Source organism: Mya arenaria, chromosome 9 (genome assembly GCF_026914265.1).
Source record: "Mya arenaria isolate MELC-2E11 chromosome 9, ASM2691426v1".
Lineage (NCBI taxonomy): Eukaryota > Metazoa > Mollusca > Bivalvia > Myida > Myidae > Mya > Mya arenaria.
In genome coordinates this window covers 45,506,466-45,515,783 of record NC_069130.1, presented here as the reverse complement: position 1 = coordinate 45,515,783, position 9,318 = coordinate 45,506,466, and the positions used below count along the sequence as shown (strand labels likewise).

The following is a 9,318-nucleotide window of genomic DNA, read 5'->3' as shown; positions in this document are numbered from 1 at the left end:
TCATATAGTTTCTTGTAATTCCTCAGGAGAATCCAATTCTGTTCATCTAGTAGTTTCTTCACATAATCCAACCTATTTTTGTAGATCTTCTTAATCCAATGTTCTTGTAACTCCTCAGGTGAATCCAATTGTTGAGCTAGTAGTTTTCTTCACATAAACCTATTCTTGTAGATCACTTTCTTAATCCAATGCGACCTTTTTTCTCTAATTCCATTTTTATGTCTCTTCACTAAACCAAAAGTTACCTATTTCTTAACACATCCAGTGAAGACTATCTTTTAAGTCTTTACTGATTCTCACCACATTTCTTACACTTGTAAAGATCCTGAGTTTTATCTGTAAACTTCAAATCAAACAACCTTTTTTTCATAGTTTTTCAGGTGAATCAAACTTAACATCTCTTTGCTCCTCAAGTGAATCCAAAATCCAATCTCAAGTCATGATTCCAGGTGATCAGTTGATAAACTGCATTGCTTAAGATTTAGAACTTCGTATCAGCTGTCACTGCCATAACTACTCATATGAAGCATTGAAGCAGGAAAAACTAAGTATACAGTAAAAAAACAGCCGGCTAGTCAACACAGCCACCGGGACTTTAACAAAAATGGTGACCCCTTAAGGAAACATTCATTATATCACATGATAATGTCAATCAACCAATCAAGCAACACTACAGCCGTAATTAATTTTGATTTACATGTTTGAAATTGTGGTCTTCAACATTATTTTGCTAAAGGGTTCCAGCTTTTGCTATTTTTGTTTTAACACTCCTTATGATTTGACACACTTTGCACTTAACAAATTATGAGCTGGTCACTTTTAAACATGTCCCCTAGCAAGTCACCAGTTGCTTAACTACAGCACTTTAAAATGTGTCAATCAACTATTAACATAAGTAAAAATGGTCATTTGGTAAACTACAGTGCTTAAGAATTTGTCCCCCAACCATGATCACCAGTATTTAGATATATGGACATTTGTAAAACTACAGTGCTTTAGAACGTGTCCCCCACCTATGATCACTAGTATAGCTAAATATGGTCACTTGTTAAGCTACAGTGCTTTAGAACGTGTCCCCCAGCTATGATCACCAGTATAAAGATATATGGTCATTTGATTAACTACAGTGCTTTAGAACGTGTCCCCCAGCTATGATCACAAGTAAAAAGATATATGGTCATTTGATAAACTACAGTGCTTTAGAACGTGTCCCCGAGCTTTATTAACCAGTATAAAGATATATGGTGATTTGATAAACTACAGTGCTTTAGAACGTGTCCCCAAGCTATAATCACCAGTAAAAAGATATATGGTCATTTGATAAACTACAGTGCTTTAGAACGTGTCCCCGATCTTTATTAACCAGTATAAAGATATATGGTCATTTGATAAACTACAGTACTGTTAAGACCAAACTTGACAGTAAGTGCACATCGTGTTCACTATCAGTTCACTTCGTAGTGCACTTCGTAGTGCACTAGGGTAAGACAAGGGTAAGACAAGGGAAAGACTAAATGGAGACAAGGGGCTGACCAGATAAGGCTTCTTCAGTCTATAATAAATGCTATCTTTACAGTGAAACTTAGAATGATGTGTTTAGTTTCAACAGATGTTTTAATGTTAACTATTATAGAAAATAATTATAATCAATTTTGACCTTTCATTTTAACAATATAGAATTATATGATTGATGTTGTTTTATAAAATAAAGTTAATTTGTCAAACATTTAGACATTTAAATGTTTTTGTTTTCTTTATAAATATGCATTGCATTATTTTCATTTTAATTGATAGCTTTAATTATATAACTTTGGTTCTAAATAAAAGGGTTTCATCTTCAAATACTTTTATGACATAACGTTCAAAGGAGTTCATGAGCCTTTCTTTAAAGTTTCACAAGGTGATAATTACACGTTGTTCGTTATTTGTAATAGTTAAATATCAAAGTTCGCGCCTTATATATTGTTCCAAGCTCAAACTGTGAAATTGTTGTGCCATTGTTGATTCATTCAAAGGATATATCAACAAAGATGTTCTTCCAACTCTTCTGAAACTTTCAATTTTATGTTTATTCTTGTTTAACAAATGTGTTCGGATTTAAGGTGACAGCAATCATCATCAAATAAGTACACCATTATTAGATATTATAGTATATTTTCTACATTGTACCCAGATTTATTAATTGCATTTCTAATTTGATACACATAAAAGATAAACGTATATTTTAGGCATTTTGTATTATTGGTTATGCTGCACCATTATTTAATGAAATACTATCCATTGAAGGCTAATTTAAGCCTTCTTTAAGAGCCCCCCCCCCCCATAGTACACAATTCTGTGTATTGATTTTTATCTTTATTGCCTCCTGCTAACTATCAAATCTTAGATCTGTCAGTGTTTGACTTATTGTTTTATTTTGATTACTTTTTAAATAATATTAAAAGCACTATTTCGATGCTTTAGAATAAGAATATGAGTAGTATTATTTATAATATCCCATTAAAATTATTTATATTTTACAACTTAAATGGAATGAAACCCTTTTTACTTTTTTTGTTTATTATTTACTCCCAATCAGTCAAATTAATACATTTGCTATGCATATATGTTTATGCCAGAAGTGGTTGTGTATTAATGAGCTAATGCTATTTTCTACTCTAAATGTTGTCAACTCTAAATGGCCCCAAGCCAATAAACAAATACACAGGAAATTGGCCCCTGCAATGACACTAGTGCAATAAACAAGGGATACACAGCAGACAATTAACATGACAACCATTCCTAAAACTGGGCCTTTGAAGGAAACTCAATATATTTTTTACGAATTTTGTTTTAGAGAAGAGATGCAAACAAATATGTTTTAATAAAAGATGGAAAATAGTTAATTTATATTATATTTTGTGTTGCAACTGCATCATAAAATAAAAATACTTTTTCTTAAAGTGACACTCTTAACTACTTTCTAAATAAGGCATTTATGGAAAATATTAACTTCTGATAACAAGATTGTTACCGTGAAGTTAATAGCAGAAAGCGCAAAAATATTAAATGATTGGTGAATGCTAAACGATTTACTGTACACTACTGTAGTCTACAATAGTCTCATAAGGTAGAGATAGCGTGTTTTATGCTCATTTCTTTCAAATTAAATTCGGTACCCTTATAAGAACCATTGTTTTTGACATTTATTCATCCTTTTTGGAATATTAAAACAATATTATTAATTTTGGTAAATCTTATTCTGCATCTTAAATTACACTTTTCATCATTTGTTAATCAAATTATTAAGAGTGGAGATGTTTAATATTTACCATGCATATCATGTATTTTAACATCAAATAGCAAGTTTAATATGTAATAATATTCATTGTAATGCCTGGTTAATGGTTGAATGCATAGGATAATTTCATCTTTTGCCATTTTGAATGTTAACACAGCAGGGTTCCTGATACTTCCTGTGTATTGTTTATTGGCTCCGACCTATTGGGGCTAACACTGTTACAATGGGTAATCTCATTACAAAAGTATGAATAAGCATTCTATCATTTTGCTGATATTCAATTAATTTTAATGCCTGGTTAGTTGGCCATTTGGTAGGACAATTCCCTTTGTGCTATTTTTATAGAAAAAGATAAATAGATACATTCAGTATCAAATGCTAAAACTAGGCTTTAAAGATGTTTATTTATGGAAAGTTAATGAAATAAATCGTGAATATAGTTACGTAAAAAAATCAGAAAAAATAGCTTGAGCTACTAATTTTAAATTATTCTAATTAAGGCAAGATCTTTTTTCAGCCGCATGCATTTTTTTCTTTTGTTAAATCACATTCACTTTTTCATCACAATTGAATTGATACAATGATTTTGTATTGACAGTTTGAATATATAATAGTGCTGTTCACTTTTATACGAAGGATTTAGAATTACCAAAAAAATCACAATTGTTTGGATGTTACAATAGTATCACAATTATATTTATAACACTCTTATTTAAAATATTGGCTAACAAATAATTTATTTAAGAAATGTTTTATTTTTATTTCATCTGCATTAGAATTAAAAATTGACAAATATGACCAGTAAATGACGGGTCCCCTTTTCTTTCGTTACTGGCCCGAAAAAAATGATTTACATCATCAGGTGTGGGCTGAGTATGTGCGTGTTATGGACAAAAACAATGTGTACTTGTGGTGAGTTGTTGGGAAGAAATTTGACATTTCATCTGTTCGTGCTTACGTCTTTTAAGGGAGCAAAACAGTATTATGTGTTGTAAATATTATGATAGAAATAGTGCTGTTAACTGTATATACAAAGCATTCAGAATTAATATTTTGTTTTCACTTAATGACTTAAATCAAATGTCTGAATTACAAAAAAATGTCATAATTGTTCAGATGTTACAATAGTGACACAATTATATTATATAACACACCTGTTTCAAAATATTGGCTTTCAAATAAACTTATTGTATTTATTTTAAGAAATGTAATATTCTTTTTTATCAACAATAAAATATAATTGAAAAATATAGTATCCCCTTGTCATAATTGTTCAGATGTTATAATAGTAACACAATTATATTATATAACACTCCTGTTTCAAAATATTGGCTTACAAATAAACTTAATGTATTTATTTTAAGAAATGTAATATTCTTTTTTTATCAATAATAAAAGAAAATAAACAAATATAGAAACCCCTTGTCTTATAAGCCTAGTACAATGGCTTTACATCATAAAGTCATCAGTAAATACTAAAAGATTTTGTCGCAAGTTTTGAAATGAACTGGTAGAGGAAAAGTTTTTATCAGTGATATAAAATCAATATAGTATGGCCAATCTCAGTGGACCAGAAAAATCAATACTGGCTTATCAAATAAACTAGAGACTACATTAGTTTATCAATAGTGCACAAATTGTTCACTAGTAGTTCACTCCTAGTGCACAAGGGTGTAAAGTTTGGTCTTAACAGTACTGTACAGTGCTTTAGAACGTGTCCCCCGGCTATGATCATAAGTATAAAGATATATGGTCTTTTGATAAACTACAGTGCTTTAGAATGTGTCCCCCAGCTATGACTACCAGTATAAAGATATATGGTCAACTGTTAAACTACAGTGCTTTAGAACGTGTCCCCCACCTATGATCACCAGTATAAGGATATATGGTCATTTGATAAACTACAGTGCTTTAGAACGTGTTCCCCAGCTATGACTATCAGTATAGCTATATATATATTAATTTTAACTACAGTGCTTTAGAACGTGTTCCCCAGCAATGATCACTACAGTCATATGATTTACAGTCAAAATACTTCAAAACGTAATGGATGTCTTAAATTTCAGTGTCAAAGTTGGATGCTTTTCATGATAAACATAAATATAGGATTGATAGGTATTAAAATTCAAACAATGGACCTTTGTTTACACCTTCTAAAATACTAGCCACAATTATGCGAGTAAAGGGAACTTTCGCCTATTCAAAAACCGTTAAAGACTCAGAAGCGGCTGTTTATATGGAGTACTAAAATATTAGCTAAATCTAAATCAAAGATAAAGTACAGTGTAGATCTTCCTTTATTTCTGAACTGTTTGATTTACCCTAATTATTTCATAAAATAATCATGGGAAAATGTGGCAACTACTTACATTATTATTTTATATAAACACAATCAAAGTTGAGTTCATTCGGACAAGAGAAATTTATGATAAACATTGTCAACCTTAAAACATTGTCAACCTTAATACTTTGCTGCAAAGGCAAATTTAATGTCTATTTTCTATTTACACAAATATCTATGACGTAAATAGACCATCCAAGCACCTGCTGAAATCCACACTGTCGTTTATCTGGCAATACTACAATCCGTACTGTACCTTAGGCTAACCGTTACTAGGGATAGCGGGGTCGACGTTATATTCTATACACGCTCACGGTCTGACCACTGGAATCTATACACCCCCATTGCAATGTCGTAAAATATATATAAAAAAATTCTTTATCTACATTTTTTGAGATTTCAGATAATAATTAAGGCAAAAGATGACAATTTTAAATAAAATAAATATTTTGCAAGGAAATAAACAATTATATCTCACTGTTCCCAAGTTCGATCTACATTGGAATCTATACAGCTACACCGTAGAACTAACATTGGACTGTATACAGCTTCATATTAAAACAGACATTGGAATCTAAACAGTTTCAAATTTGAAAGATCTTGGACTCAATACAGCCTCAAATTTGGACAAACATTAGAATCTAATCAGCCTCAACTGAAGACAAACATTGGAACCTATACAGCCTCAACTGAAGACAAACAATATAATCTATACAGCCTCAGCTTAAGACAAACATTGGAATCTATACAGCCTCAACTTAAGATAAACATTAGAATCCATACAGCCTTAACTGAAAGCAAACATTAGAATCTATACAGCCTCAACTTAAGATAAACATTAGAATCTATAAAGCCTTAACTGAAAGCAAACATTAGAATCTATACAGCCTCAACTAAAGATAAACATTGGAATCTATACAGCCTCAACTGAAAGCAAACAATAGAATCTATACAGCCTCAACTTAAGACAAACATTATAATCTATACAGCCTCAACTTTAGATAAACATTAGAATCTATACAGCCTCAAATTTAGATAAACATTAGAATCTATACAGCCTTAATTGAAGACAAACATTAGAATCTATACAGCCTCAACTTTAGATAAACATTAGAATCTATACAGCCTCAACTTTAGATAAACATTAGAATCTATACAGCCTTAACTGAAGACAAACATTAGAATCTATACAGCCTCAACTGAAGATAAACATTGGCATCTATACAGCCTCAACTTAAGACAAACATTGGAATCTATACAGCCTCAACTTAAGATAAACTTTGGAATCTATACAGCCTTAACTGAAAGCAAACATTAGAATCTATACAGCCTTAACTGAAAGCAAACATTAGAATCTATACAGCCTCAACTTAAGAAAAACATTAGAATCTATACAGCCTTAACTGAAAGCAAACATTAGAATCTATACAGCCTCAACTAAAGATAAACATTATAATCTATACAGCCTCAACTTTAGATAAACATTAGAATCTATACAGCCTCAAATTTAGATAAACATTAGAATCTATACAGCCTCAAATTTAGATAAACATTAGAATCTATACAGCCTCAAATTTAGATAAACATTAGAATCTATACAGCCTTAACTCAAGGCAATCATTGGTATCTATACATCTTCAAGTTGGGACAAACATTGGTGTCTATACAGTCTCAGTATTGTCTTGTACATATACAGCTTTTAAAAAGTATTTAACAACAGCTTTGGTTTTTAATCTGTTTTATTGATCATATATAATATAATGTATTACATAACATGAGGTACTATATATATTTCTAAATATCGCACAAGGAAAAAAAGTTTCTTGTTATGATTTAAACATTGGCCTCGCTGTACTCGTTCCATTTTCTTTAAACAATCAAATCGAACTCTATCATATAAATAGATTTCTTAAAATCGCACAAAAGAAAACTATCAAGTTTCTTGTTATGATTTAAACATTGGCCTCGCTGTACTCGTTCCATTTTCTGTTAACAATCAAATCGAACTCTATCATATAAATAGATTTCTTAAAATCGCACAAAAGAAAACTATCAAGTTTCTTGTTATGATTTAAACATTGGCCTCGCTGTACTCGTTCCATTTTCTGTTAACAATCAAATCGAACTCTATCATATAAATAGATTTCTTAAAATCGCACAAAAGAAAACTATCAAGTTTCTTGTTATGATTTAAACATTGGCCTCGCTGTACTCGTTCCATTTTCTGTAAATCACCAAATCGAACTCTAACATATAAATAGAGTTCGTATAGTCGCACAAAGGAAAACTATCAAGTTTCTTGTGTTTCTATTAGGGATGGAAACCGGATACCAAATCGGTATCCGGATATTCGTATCAAGTATTCGAATACTATCCGGATACTCGTATCAAATTGTTTTCATAATAAGTAAATTTCCTATTTATGTCACCCACCTTTTGTTATTTGACATAATTGTCCACTTAATTTAGAATTCGTCATATGGCAATTTCACTTTTTCATTCATTCTTTCTCAGTCTTAATAATTTATAATGTTATAATCAAAGCTAAACAACTCATCTTACGTCATAAAACTCATGATGAATACCACATAAACACCTCGCGAATTTGATAGTCACTTCGGCCCAGGTGGTTGCTTGGTTACTGCCACGTGCTTTCGAGTTTGTTATTTATCAGCAGGGTTTATGTTAAATGACGCTTTGATTATATGATAGTCGATTGTAATTTTATTTCATTACATTGTTTGATTTAATGCAATGTTTTGTAATGAAGGATATAATTACGGAAAAGATAAGAAGACAAAAAGACGATCTGATTTTTCTTTATTTACATGCGTGTACTTGTGATTGGACGATCAATTCCTACGGATTAATGATCAATCCGTTTAATATCAACTAGTGCCAATTAAGCACATCTGAGATCATAAAACAACACTTGTCATTGTAAACAAGGTCATAGAACTTCACAGGGTGCTGCACAATATCACGCCTTGTGCAAACACCCAATTAGCAGACGATTTGTGACACATACCCGCTTCGCGACAGACACTGAACATTGATCACCTGAAATATTTCATCTAAAAAGTTTTATAACAATTGCTATGTCTCTGCTAAACTATTTCATTGAAATTTTATTTCTAAACGAATATTCGAATACCCATTTTGGTATCCGAATACTTGCGTGATATCCGGATACTCGGATATTCGCTTCCATCCCTAGTTTCTATGGTATTAATATAAGAGCCATGTAAACTACCACGCTTCAAATGTTCAACATATCCGAGTTCTTTATTTGTTTACATGTAAGATGCCGTTTACCTTATCATTTGTAATAAGTTGAGTTTGAAGCTGTTTTATTTCAGATTTTCGGTCTATAATTTAACTGCATTCTATCAGAGCGTGATATTTATTTGTGTCACGGACAACCGTTGGCTGTTTGCCTTCATGTCGTTCGAACAGAGAAAAGTACATTGATTTTTTCTAAAAATCAGATAATGAAAAATATTAAGTTTCTTATAACGATATGTTCATCGAGCCAAGAGAAATACCGCCTATAGTTTAAACATGCCCTGGTCTATTATTGACAGATATGCGGGGACGACCAACGTTGGCGGGTACTTTAGACAACCGGTGAGTAAATGTGTAGCATGTTGGAATACTTGTTAAGCGGAAAAATGTAAGTTAGTAGTATATATATGCA

At 31.3% G+C, this 9,318-nt stretch overlaps 1 protein-coding gene across 3 annotated transcripts in view; it reads left to right on the top strand.

Moving 5' to 3' along the window:
• The first annotated feature begins 9,142 nt into the window (after positions 1–9,142).
• LOC128203792 (uncharacterized) overlaps positions 9,143–9,318 on the top strand; it is a 32,766-nt gene continuing 32,590 nt past the window's right edge. The window contains exon 1 of one of the 3 annotated variants that reach the window (XM_052905338.1): positions 9,143–9,248. The gene's annotated coding sequence lies outside the window, so the exon portion shown is untranslated. The remainder of the gene's footprint in view (positions 9,249–9,318) is intronic. The other 2 variants (XM_052905343.1, XM_052905341.1) reach the window with 2 other exon arrangements.